Raw genomic sequence first — 12,843 nt, 5'->3', positions numbered from 1 at the left:
TCGCACCTATTCGCTAGAACTGGTTGTTAACATTCTAAGCAGTTCGGAGAACCTGTTGTTAGAAGAAATTACTGGGCTAATCCTGTAAGGAAGGCAGGAAGGAAACATTCTGGTGTTGCTTACAGAAACTGCCTCTCCGTTAACCCTTATTACATTCTTGGCAGGACTAGACTTCCTGTCTCAGGAACTTCTCTGGAGTTTTTTCCCCCCTCCTTTGCTGGTACTTTGCTTGTGTGGAGTGACCATTCAAAGTTACAATGGCACTGAAAAAAGTGACATGACCATTTTTCACACTTACGACTGTTTCAGCATCCCCACAGTCATGAGAGGCCAGGCGAGGAGATGCGTGCCTCGATGTGAGTGATATTGAGTTGGCCACACCCAGCCAATAACATGACCACCAAGCCATGTCCGCCCAGTCACAGGACCATCAAGCCACACCCACCAACTAAGCCACGTCCACAGAACCGGTTGTTAAAAAATTTGAATCCCACCCCTGATCACAATGCGACCCTCGACACCATCAGCCAGCATGTAGGAAGAAAGAAGATCTGTAAGCGGCTGAGGTGAGTCAACAGGTGAGGAGGAAAAGGCAGATCCAGCAGCAGCTGAGGCAAGTTGACAGCCTCCATGGTGAGCTGACGAACTCAGCAGCGAACCCGGAGCCCGACACCCTATACCATTCTGGACAAATGGTTGCCCAGTCTCTTCTTGAAAACTCCCAGTGATGGACCACCCATAATTTCTGAAGACAAAGGTAATTGCCTTAATTATTTGTTTTAACTATCAGGAAGGTTCTCTCCTTGATTAGTTTTAAGCTCCTGTTTGCTGGTCTGACTTCAGGTGCTTCAGAGAATAGGTTGACCTCCTTTTCTTTTTGGTAGCCCCTGAGATATTTTAAGACACTATCATGTCACCCCTGGTCCTTCTTTTCATTAAACTAGTCCAAAAAGAGGGGATCCAAAGAGTCACGTTGATGGACACCACCACAAAATGGAACTCCTGTCTTCTTTTTGTTGTTGTTGTTGACACTGGAGGTTTCCATCGTGTGGTTGGTCACCATTTTGACTTTATTTGGCCCCTTTACAGACCTCTCTGCAGAGTTCTATTGTAACTGACATGCCACCCCTGAATAAGTAGGTCTTCTTGACCCCGATTTGGAAAGCCTCCAAAATTGGTTTGACAAGCCATTTCTTTAACATATAATTTTCTGGATAATTCTCAGGCAGATCTATAACCAGCCAACAACAACGTCATTCGTGTGCCAGTTCCCTGCTCTAACTGAGGTTTCGCAAGGCAATTTGCCATGGAGAACCTCAAGGGTGCCTCCAACAATTCCTATTTCTTTCCCCTCAGTTTTATTATGTCGAATTCCCACCCTACCCCCACCCCCTACCCGTTTCTAGGAAGGTTTGCCTTCCTTCTAGTCCTCATCCCATCTGTAGTAAGAGAATAGCTTCCAAAGTTTCTTTCAATGAACTTCAGAGAATATAATGGCCGGAATGTGACATGCTTGCATCTATCTATAAAATTCATGAGCCATGGTGGCACAGTGGTTAGAATGCAGTATTGCAGGCTAAGTCTGCCAAATGCCAGCAGTTCGATCCTGACTGACTCCAGGTTGATTCAGATTTCCATCCTTCCGAGGTTGGTAAAATGAGGACCCAGCTGGTCGGGGGCAAGAGGCTGGTTCTGTAAGCCATTTGGAAAGGTCTCCAAAGCCGCTTAGCAAGGTCTCAGTGTGGCCATTCTGGTCTGGAATTTCAGGATTGCCATTTCTGCCCCACATCACACCATGCCTTTCGATTACAGAAACTCTTTGTTTAGAGCACGCTCTTTTAATGTTGGCACCATCCCATCCTGGACCATTAAACCAAAAGTTTAGGATGATTTATGAGCTGTCGATGGCAAGGCTGGTTGTTATGACAGTTGGTCCAAGCTTACTTTGCAGGTTGGAGTGAAAGGAAGGATCTGGGTTGAGTTTCTGGAGCCGGGCAGTGGAGTGACGCAGAAGGGGCTGTTTTCATTGCTACTTGACCAATAGTTCAGCTACAAAGAGCAAGGGAAGCCAACATGTGAAGGATCAGAGAACCACAGCCATCCCAATGTAGTTAAAAGAACAGGACTTGGGCATGTGAAATCTTCAACTAGGAAACCAAGGGAAAGTAGCTTTAATCCCAAGACACCCAAATATATCAAATTAGGTTGGGGGATCTCCATCTAACATCACTTTTGGAAGGATCTCTGTCTCTCCCTCTCTCTCTCTCTCTCTCCTCCCCTCTCTCCCTCCCTCCCTCTCTCCCTCCCTCCCTCCCTCTCTCTCTCTGCTCTAGCAGAGTTCACCTTTTGCAGAGTTTCACCTTTGTTACTATCTCCAGGACAAGACTTAGATTTCCTTTGTTGGGTTGTGCAGTAGGTTCACGTCAACAACCTAGTTATGAAGCTACACGTCCACCAGGAAAGGGCTGGGAGCCAATAAGAGAGGCACAAAGGGTTCTCCTTTGAGAATGAAATCTCAGGGTTAGTTCTTGCAGATAATAATTTCCATTCAAAATCTGCATTCTGGTATGAAGCTCGTCTCAACAGCCCACATGGACTATTGGCCAAATTAACTCAACTGAGACAAAGCCCACAATTGGCTTTCATGGGAGGTCCATGACTTATCCCCTATTCCTTGTCTTTGCTCCTTTTTGCCAGTTCACATCCATAGTTAGCTGGCATTTTGCCCTCCAGGATGAAACAATTATTTGGGCTGTGCAAATCTTCAAAGAGGCATTTTTGTATTGGTGAAGCTTTGAATGAAAGGTCTTTTTCTAATGGCACTTGAGATCAAAGTAGCTTGTCCCTTCTAAATTCCAGGCTGGAATGGACACACTGTTTCAAACTGTGCATTAAAAGAGACTTCTAATCATGCAAAAATATGTTTCTGGATGAAACACAGCAAAAATTGGTCACTTTCAGGCATCTATGTAAGACACTCCATTGGAACAACTCAACTCTTGAAGACAAGTCACTGTCTTGAATTAATTTGCCACAGTGATTCAGATCAAGATTTAGAACAGATAACAGATAATCAGAGTTGGAAGGGACCTGGTAGGTCATCTAATCCAACCCCCCACCCCTAAACAGGAGACCCTACACCATTTCTGACAGATGGGAGCTCAATCTCTTCTTGAAAGTCTCAAGTGATGGCGCTCCCACAACTTCCGAGGGCAACTTCTCTTCCATGGGTTGATTGTTCTCACTGTCAGAAAGTTTCTCCTTATTTCCAGGTTGAATCTCTCCTTGTTCAGTTCCATCCATCATTCCTTGTCTGGCCTTTGGGTGCTTTGGAGAATAGCTTGACCCCTTCCTCCTCTCTGTGGCAGCCCCTCAAATATTGGAACACCGCTCTCCTGTCTCCCCTGGTCCTTCTCTTCACTAGACTAGCTATGCTCAGTTCCTGCAACTGTTCTTCATATGTTTTAGTCTCCAGTCCCCTCATCATCCTGGTTGCTCTTCTCTGTACTTTGGCCACTCTTTATGAGCCTAACAATCTTCTTGTAATCCCCATAACCATGGTTAAACAAAGCTCAGGCTACTCATTCCAAACATGCACTATTACAATTTGCTTAGCAAAATAAGGCGCATGGAAATATTTGCGCACAGACCATGTTAGAAGAATGAAATGGCAGGTCACCATTCGAAATGTCCTTATAAATCTAAAAAATTTATGTTGGGTCAAAACAGTCCTTGCAATTTCTCTGAGCTTTTTTTTTTCCCTTCAAAGGAGGCTTCTGTTTTTCCACCTTATTCCCAGGGTGCTTGAAAAGTTTTTTTTTTTCTGTGGGAAAAGTTTCTTCCTGGTGGGAACGCCAAGCTTCCTGTCTCCCCACGACATGTCTCCTGCTCTGGGCCAAACTTCAGGTGAAGGGCAAAATATCTGAGATCTTGTCTCTCTTTTATTTTTATTTTGTGACATTTAGGATCTTCCTGGTTGACAAACGTGGAGCCTGGCATCGTCTGAGTTCATTGCTAGGGGCAAAGCAGCTTAATTTCTTTGCTTTTAAAATGGTATTTTGCTCAAAATAAGCAAGAATGACAATAGGGAGTGAACATTCTGGGGGGAGAAAAGGAGTCATATTCTTCCTGCAGATGTTTCATCACCCATAATAAAAACCCAGCAGAAAGGGTGGTCTTGGCTTTAAACGCCAAGCTGGAATTTGAGAAAATCTGGGTTCCATTGCTCATTAGACTGTAAACTGCATGTATGACCTTCAGTGAAATTAATTAACCTTTCCTCTTCCTCCCTTCTTTGGTGTATAAGAATGATTCAACGATGACTCCATTCTCAAAAAAAAAAAAAAAAGAAAGAAAAGAAAAAAAAGAAGAAGAAGCCACAAAGAAGAAGAATGGAAGGAGAAGAAGAAATCTTGAATTATAAAAGGAAAAGTTTGGCTTCTTCCCTTGAAGGAACGTTCTTCCATTGTTTGTGTCATAATCACAATCATCAGAACATGCTATTTTACAAAGGAGGCAACTGAGACCTTTCTTATGGTGTAAGCTTTCAGTGTTTGAAGTTCACCTGATCGTATGGTGTAATCTAATGGTTACATAGGGTGCAGGTTTGAACAATTTTACACACTCAAATGTATCCTACCGTAAAAAATGAACAAGTCTTTATTTGGTATCCAAAGCCGGAGGAAAACCTATCTGCGTTTTCAGAAAATTCTAACCATACCTCTTAATGGTAGTTGGAAATTTCCTTTTGTAATCTTCATGGATCCAGAATATGACTTGTGTTTTTGTTGCAACAATAAAAAAATCAGGGTTAATCCTCTTCAAAGCCTTAGGTAATAAAATTATTGAGAGCTATGTAAGGATTTCCACACACACACCCAATAAAGAATGAAAATGACAGCCGTGCTGTTGAAGGAAACTAACATTTAAAAGAGATGTAGCAACGTTTCGGCAGAATCTCATCTGCCATCATCAGGCTTCTGTACTGTGTTCGTCTTGTGACAACTTCTACAATTTCTACAATACAAAAGCCTGATGATGGCAGATGAGATTCTGCCGAAACGGTGCTACAACTTTAAAAGCACAACTATAATGACGTGGGAAAATACCTGAACAAAGCTGAATACCATGTGTGTGTGTGTGTGTGTGTGTGTGTGTATGTGTATGTGTATGTGTATATATGTGTGTGTGTTGCACAACAGATCTTTGAGTACCATAATTGCCAAATTCAACAAATCTAGTTTAGACATTCAACCCTCCCTGCACCCAAGCCCGTTTCGTCCAAGCCTTGACCTTTCTACATCTGTTCCAATTTAGATTAATAATTTGCACTTAATTGCCAAATCCATAGCATAATAATGAAACTTAATTAGCTGCTTTACACTACTGGGGCAGTTCAGTGATGTCAAAGCTGTCTTATCAGAGCTAAATTGGCATGCCTGGTTTGAGGTGTTTATCTCAAGAACTGATCAGCTGCCACATTTTGGCCTAAATCAAGGTCCAGGGATTAGCAATTGTGAACGAGGTTTTGACACAGCAGCATGGATGAATTGGTTCCATCTGTGTATGTGCTGGTGATCCCCTCAGTTCTATAAATAGTTAATTTGTACCATTTGTGGAGACCTTGCATGTATATAGAAATCGAACTATAATTCTTGGGGCAACGTTGTTCCCTTGTTACCAATTGCAAGAAGAAGAAGAAGAAAATATTCTTGACTCTAGATCTTTGAGGTGGCTTCCTTTTCTTGTTTGAACAGTTTTTAGGTTCGACACTCCGAGAATTTATGAAGAAAGAGGATGTGGGCAGAATTTCTTAACGCAATTAAAATGGTTGTATTCGATCTCTGCTTTATCTGTGATCTTGGATTTATACCTTTGCTTAAGGGTGACAGTTTTATTGGATTAGGCTAAGATTAGGCTAAATTTGAAAATTTAGCAACCTTCCAATGCTAGCTGGCCTTCTAAAAAATTCTTAGAGGGAAATGAGGCAACCAAGTAAATGATAAAGACATTAAAACACATATTTCCAATTTGTGGTTAAAGGGACTTTTCAATTTTATGATTATTTTAGAAGGGACTTAAAGTCTGGAAGAATTAACCCATCACATTCAGGGTTCAGGATGAAAATGGGAGGCAATGAACCATGCAGTGGTCAGGTATGTTTATTTTATTTTATTTTACTTCATTTATTTATATATCACATTTAGAAACTGCCAATCTCCCTCACATAAGTTCAGCTACATAATGCACTGAAGTTTTAGCCCCGCCAAATTCCTTCCAATTAATCTGTGTAGAATTGCAGGATTCTAACTGCTTCAGAGATGCTTAGTTTTTTGCAGAAAGCATCTTGGTCCTGTATAATTCAACAAATAAGCAAATAAGCCCTAACCTTCTTTACAAAGTCACTCTTAATGAGACGGCATTAAGTTCTTTGAAAACTGTCGGCCTCTTCGTCTGTAGGGCTGCTTCTATATTCTCTGAGCAGTCCTGTTTCGGCCCATACATTTTTGTGGCTCTTTGCGTAACCCAAGTGAATTGAGGCATGAAGTATATTTTAAGGATTGTAAATAACCTGTGTAGAAACGGCGGGCGAAGAACTCAAAAGTGGGCCAATGCGACAAAACTGTTTTTCCATTTTCTTCTGCAAGCTTGACATACCATAAAGCAACACAGAATTGCTTCTGAATGGTGCGTTTGTCTCTTCTTACACCCCAGACCTGTCCGGAGGTCTAAATCAGATATTTCAGGAAACTACTAAATCAGATATGCAGAAGTGCCGTGACTTTTGATCTCTCCCCTCCCTGGCTTCCCGCCTGTGACTTTTCTACATTTTTCTTCTGACTTTACGCAGCTCTGTGGTTACATTTTGAGTCACATTTTTTGTCTCCCCGGGAAAAGAACAGATAAGGTGGTCTACCCTACCGATTCTGCATCTAGCAACATCGATGGGGCAAATTAATTCAAAAGCCAGATGTGAGAAATGCAGATGTCAGGGTGTCAGCTGAAATACGAGTACCTAGTTTGCAAATAAATGCTTTGCTTTTCTCCTAAGTTGGAAAAGAGTTGGTTCACCCCCCTCCCTTCAATTTCAGTGCTGCACAAACTGTCTCCAGTTCCACCTATAAACCCGCCCCCACCCCCGCCCGCTTCAAAGTGCCAAACATTCTTAAACAGCAACACATTAAGAAACATGAGGCTTATTTTGGCCAATACATAGAAAACAAGGCAAGTAGGGGATACAGTGGTGTAAAATTTGACTGACTTCCTTAATTTACTGTATCTGCTTTTGTTTCTTCTTACTACCACTGGGGAGACCAAACGGGAAGACTTAGTTAGAACTGTGAAACAAACTTTTAAAAAAAGGAGGGTAAGTGTAATTTATTTATTATAACCATTTATATGAACCATTATCTGAATGAACTGGAAAGAGCTTGCATTTCTCCAACACCAAGTACAATTTGTTGCATTATTTGATTCTTTTTGTTAGTTCTTATTGTTTTTATTTTTATTTTTTTGTTTTAAATATGATGTTACGTTGCGTAAGCCGCCTTGAGTCTCCATGGGCGAATAGGCGGCAATATAAATCAAATAAATAAATAATAAATAAATCTAATAAAATCCATATATTCCTCCACTGCAGTAAACGATTAATTTAGAAGCATTTAAAAGCATCTCGGTTATGCGAGATCTTCAAAGTGAGCATTGAGTTAACTTAACCTCTTCATGTCACCGAAAAGGATCATTATGAAATACATGGGGAGCAATCCTATGAACTTTTCTTCATGCTTAAAATGCAATTTTCACAAAGTGCAAATTCACAAAGTGCAAATTCAATTAAATAAACTTTCAGAGGTTTCCTCCCCTCCTCCATTCCTATCTACTTCTTTATCATGGTCTCACTTAAATTTTGCAGGAATGCCTTGCAAAGGCCAAAGGAGGAAATCAGCCTGAAAAAAGTCATGCTGCTGCTTCTAGTTGGAGCCAACGTTAACTTATTTCCACATAATCTCAAACAACTATTTGCTTTACTTTCTCCATTAAGCCAGGAAAACCTGCAGCTGAATGGATGGCCCTGTGCCTGAAAGGAAAAGGAACTGAGGGAAATGTGAATAAGGTGAAAAATGTTCTTTATTGAGAGCACCTGTCCGAGCTCTGCGTAGGGCATTAAACTAAACATTCCTAGGTTTAAGAGTGTGCATACAAACATTCAGAGATCTTCCTTTCTGAGGAAACTTCAGATAGGGAGCTTCAAATACAAGGGCTACAGACCTTCTCTATCCCCCAGGTCATGGTTGTCCCAAAGGTGCTTTTCCAAGAGGCAACTGGGCTTCCTTGTTTTTCCCCCCCTGGAAACATTTCTCAGCTCTCATCCAAGAAACTTCTTCTGTTCTGATATTGAAGACACTGAAATCAGAACGAAAGAAGCTTCTTGGATGAGAAGTGAAATGTCTTCGAGAAAAAGCAAAGTACTTTTGAAAAAGCTCCTTTGGGACTTCCAATTGTTTTGAAGTTGACAGAGGCTGCAAAATCCTAGACAGGAGAAATGAAGTCATGGTTCGCAGTGTCTTTGAACCATCGGATGGTTTCCAAAATGAATGTCATTGAAAGCATCTATTGCAGATTTATTGCAGAGAATTAAAACCTGTGTTTACCCTTGAGAAGATGGGCTTGGGAAGGAGAATAGGGGCTGTTGGGGAAGTTACGAATGGAACGGAAGTTGCCTCCATCACTGGAGGTTTTTAAGAAGAGTTTGGACAATCATTTGTCCCAAATAGTATAATGTTTCCTCCTGAAGCAACAGTTTGGACTAGAAGACCTCCAAGGTCCCTTCCAACTCTGTTATTCTGTACTTTGTAAATTTCTCAGAGAGAAATGAAATGTACAGATTGATTCAAACTAAACTTCATGCTCCAAAACAGTGCTTAGGACCTTTTCCTCTAGATGTCTCCAGAGAAGAACTGGATGGCCAACTGTCCAATTGGCTCCCACACTGAGCAGAGACCGAAGAGGAGAGACCTCTGAAGTTTTTACTATGTTTTGAAAAGCTAGTTTCCAAAGACACATCCAGACCAAACCCAAATCCTTTCTCGGGTTCCTGAGCACCGAAGCATAGACGACCAGTTCCATTCGGATCCAATTATGGTTGCTTTGAGTTGCTTTCTCACTGATGCTTGTAGGATTCACATAACCTTAGGATTCAGTAAAATCTGGAGATGGGATGGGGTTCATAATCGGCAGCAGTTGAACAAGGGTGCACAGTGGGACAGTTGGGGAATTTATAGCTTTACTTCTAGTTTCGACAGGACCTCAGAGTGAGCAACTGGGCAAGCATAGGTAAGAGAGAGGGACAGAGGCTAATCTGAAGGCTGGTTTGGGGTGGACAGAGGGAGATTTGGGGTGGGCAACAGAGATAAAGCAGCTGTCTGCGAAGGCTGAACTGTTGCCCTGGGTGTTAAGCTGCTCAGAACTCCTTCACACCGAGGTGTCAGCCACTCCAAATACATCCATTAATTGAAAGGCAGTTCAAGCTGAGTTTTGCAAAAGAGAGATCAGCTGGGGACTAGTGAGAAACCACCCACAATAATAATATTGAAAGAAATATCAGAACCCAATTGTGGAGGAGGACAGAGGGGTTGTATGTGTCCTTTTTAATATGCTTTCCTTTTTTTTTTTTTTTTTTTTGCCTCATTTTCTAGAAAGGTGTGGAGGGGTTTACAAAGCAAACGTCAAGAGTCAGGCCACGGCCAGGATGCAAGAAGTCCAACCTCCTTCCGATCCAGCAGTTGGTTCCACGCCATGGTTAATTTGAGATCTTTTTCGGGAAGGCCAAAAGTAGAGAAGGAAGACAAGAATCTGGCACCTTCCATTTAGGGGGTTGTTGTCTTTACATGTGGAGGGACAAGGGGACTATCTTGGCTAAATCCACCAGGCAGATTCCTGTCTCTATCTCTGTGATTTATTAAGGCATCTCATCTACTTCAAGAACCTTTGAGGGCTTTCTTTTCTCAAAGGGCAGTCAGTTGTCTTCACTGGTCAAGTGGTTTTTTCCCCCCACTTTATAACAGAAATTTTAAAGAAATCCATGTTGAGGGAAAGATCTTTCCTTTCTGATCCTGCCTTCCAGTCACTGATTCCAATTCACCAGAGCAAACCATGTTCCATGAGATGACAGGAAAACACACACACAAACACACACACACAGACAGACACACATCATGGATTTGCTTCTTGCTTCTTCTGTTTTTTTTTTTCTCCTTAACCTTTCCATTTCTTTCAGACTTGTTTATGAAGAAGATTCATTGTTGTGAATTCTCTCTCTCTCTTTTTTTTAAAAAAATAACCAAATAAAGAGCTCACTCCTCTGTACATAAAAATCACACTCTTAAAAATACTCTTAAACAATGTTGAAAAATATTATTGCATGCCCACCTTCTGCTGCAGCTAGAGAAAAACTATTATGTTTTGATTATTTGTGTTTGCCTCAACACGACCGGGTAGACAGCAGTTTTGTTGGAATTCAGAATTGTCCTGTATGGGCAAAAAAGCTTTTGATTTCATGCCAGAATTGATAAACACGTCTCATTTGCCTCCTCTTATCTGTTTGCTTTTTAGTAGCGTCCTCTCTCATAGTCTTCCAGTCATTTTCAAGAGAGCTTATCAGTTCAGAACACCTATTTCCGTCCCAAAAATTGTACATTTATGACAGGGCAACCTTTTCTCACCCAAATGCCTCCTTTTCATCTTAGATGGTCATCCAAACAAAACTAAGCTGTGAAGATGGGACAGCTGAAGGTCAACTGGAAGTTGGATGATGGTTGTTGTTCTCAGATTGTGGTCTTGTAGGAGAAACATCTAACTAGGGTAACAGTGCAAATGTTGTTCACTAGGACAGTGTGTTGTTTGTTAACACAGAAGGTCTTGAAAAGCGGATCCTGGCTTCATCAGATCTACAAAGCATTAAGCAGTGAGATATTGAGAGATTAACAATCCTAAATTGCAAACTCTGGACTAGAGTAAAATTAATCATTGATAAGAAACAAATATTTCATGTCCTCCATTCCTCCATCATATAGGATCTGACTTGATGAGGTCAGTTTTGCATAGTCATTATGGTCCAGCAAGGACACTATTATGATATAGATCATCCTGAGATAGACTTTCAGTAATGGATTACCCCATTTAAAGTATCTTCTCCTGGGATCTATTAAAGTCCAAGCCAGAAATAATCTTAATAAGAGGTACGTTTCATGACCTCCATAGATGCTAGCTGTCTATGGTTGACTGTATCTGCAAGGACAGTCAGAATAATCAGAGAGATTCTTTGATGATACTCAGGAGATCAGTCAATCAAGAGACGGGTAGATTGACAAGAGGTTTATCATTGACATTCTCTTGCACATATATGTATATGCTCAAAGAGAGAAAGTGAACACAGGTATGTGATTTTTCAGGTAGCCTCCTATAGTCTTCAATATAGGGCTCATAATATTGGTCTATCTCTCTCCCAGGTTTAGGTCCTCTGGTAGAAGTTCTTCAAGATCTCTGGTGTAGGTCTTCCCAGGTTTGCTGAAACTGGAGAGTTGAACCTTTGACTTCCTGCATGTAAAACATGAGCCCTATCAATGAGCTACCTCTAATTACAGCACCCTATCCATGTAATTCTCTTCAATTACCTGCCAGGACTTGGCATTTCTTAACAGAAGCTGTATTTTCTGTAACACAAGTTGGTAACTGCTGTGTTGGAGAATTGCAAGCTAACTCAATAATGGCTCATTTGTGGGAGTTGTTGAGATGGGAGCCAATATCACATTCCAGGAGTCTACAGCTTTAAAGGGAAAATAAAAAATAAAAAAAAACCAAAAAAAACAAGGAGTTAAGATGAAGGGCAGATTTCTTCCTGATGAAATCCAGAAGCATGGTTGCAACCCTCCCTCAAAACGATCCACCCTGCCCTGCTGCTACTAAACTGTCACTTTTTATTTCCACTGAGTTCATTTTTTAGCCACTTTAGCGTTCACAATCCCTCTCCTGCCTCAAGGGGGACCTGCGAATTCTAGTGTTGAGATATATTCCTGGAGCCTGCCTATTTCCTGAGACCGGGGACCTGTTGCTTCTAGAACACCTGGTCTTCAACTCTGAACCAAAGTCTTCTTCAGCTCAGTCTTCCAGCATTTATGGTTGAGATTCTCCTGCCTTTAAAGGCTACAGCTGTTGCCAACCATGGTGCCACAGGTGACCTTCACCCGTTCTCTCTCCAGTTCTCCTGCTTAGACTGTTTTGTGCTCCTTTGGAGGAAGTTTAGAAGTTGGGCTCATAGCAGAACACTACCCCAAAGAAATAGCCCAACTTTCCAGCCTGTTTGGTGCACTTATGGTGCATATTGTTGGATTTAGAAAGGAGATGTCCTTTGATCACAACACGCAGTGCTTAACCTGATGACTAATCCCTGGATTTGTGTCCCAGTTGCTACCACAAGATCAGCCAGGGGGATTTTGAGGAAGGGAGGGGGAGATCCACATCGTTGTAGCTTGCTGCCAGATATTTCTAAATCCTAATGATCTGGGAGCCCAGTGATTGAACCTATTGTCCACTGTAGAAATATAGACATTTTTATGTTCATATCATATACAGGTTTCTTTCCAAATATCCTCTTGATGGCTCTGGGTTGCATCTGCAGAAAGCTTTGAGGCTTTCCTTGATTGCCAAGGGCTCCGGTCCAAACAAGAATCCCCTTCCCTTGTTCTTCCCCTCAAGATCTTCTGTCAACAGCTCCCCTTTGGTCTATCAATCTCCCCCATTAATAGACTGACGCCCTGATCCCAGGTTTCCTCACAGATGAGCCCT

General features: G+C 41.6%; 1 long non-coding RNA gene across 1 annotated transcript in view; it reads left to right on the top strand.

Moving 5' to 3' along the window:
- The window catches only part of LOC148129797 (uncharacterized), a 31,108-nt gene extending 25,018 nt beyond the window's left edge, over positions 1-6,090 (top strand). The window contains exons 6-7 of the long non-coding RNA XR_015750605.1: positions 4,307-4,538; positions 5,757-6,090. This is a non-coding gene — a long non-coding RNA (uncharacterized LOC148129797). The remainder of the gene's footprint in view (positions 1-4,306; positions 4,539-5,756) is intronic.
- The last annotated feature ends 6,753 nt before the right edge of the window (positions 6,091-12,843 follow it).

Source organism: Notechis scutatus, chromosome 9, assembly GCF_049901735.1.
Source record: "Notechis scutatus isolate UNSWTSFEM ecotype Mainland chromosome 9, rNotScu1.2, whole genome shotgun sequence".
Lineage (NCBI taxonomy): Eukaryota > Metazoa > Chordata > Lepidosauria > Squamata > Elapidae > Notechis > Notechis scutatus.
Note: the sequence above shows the minus strand (reverse complement) of the source record. Positions and strands in the feature narration are given on the sequence as shown.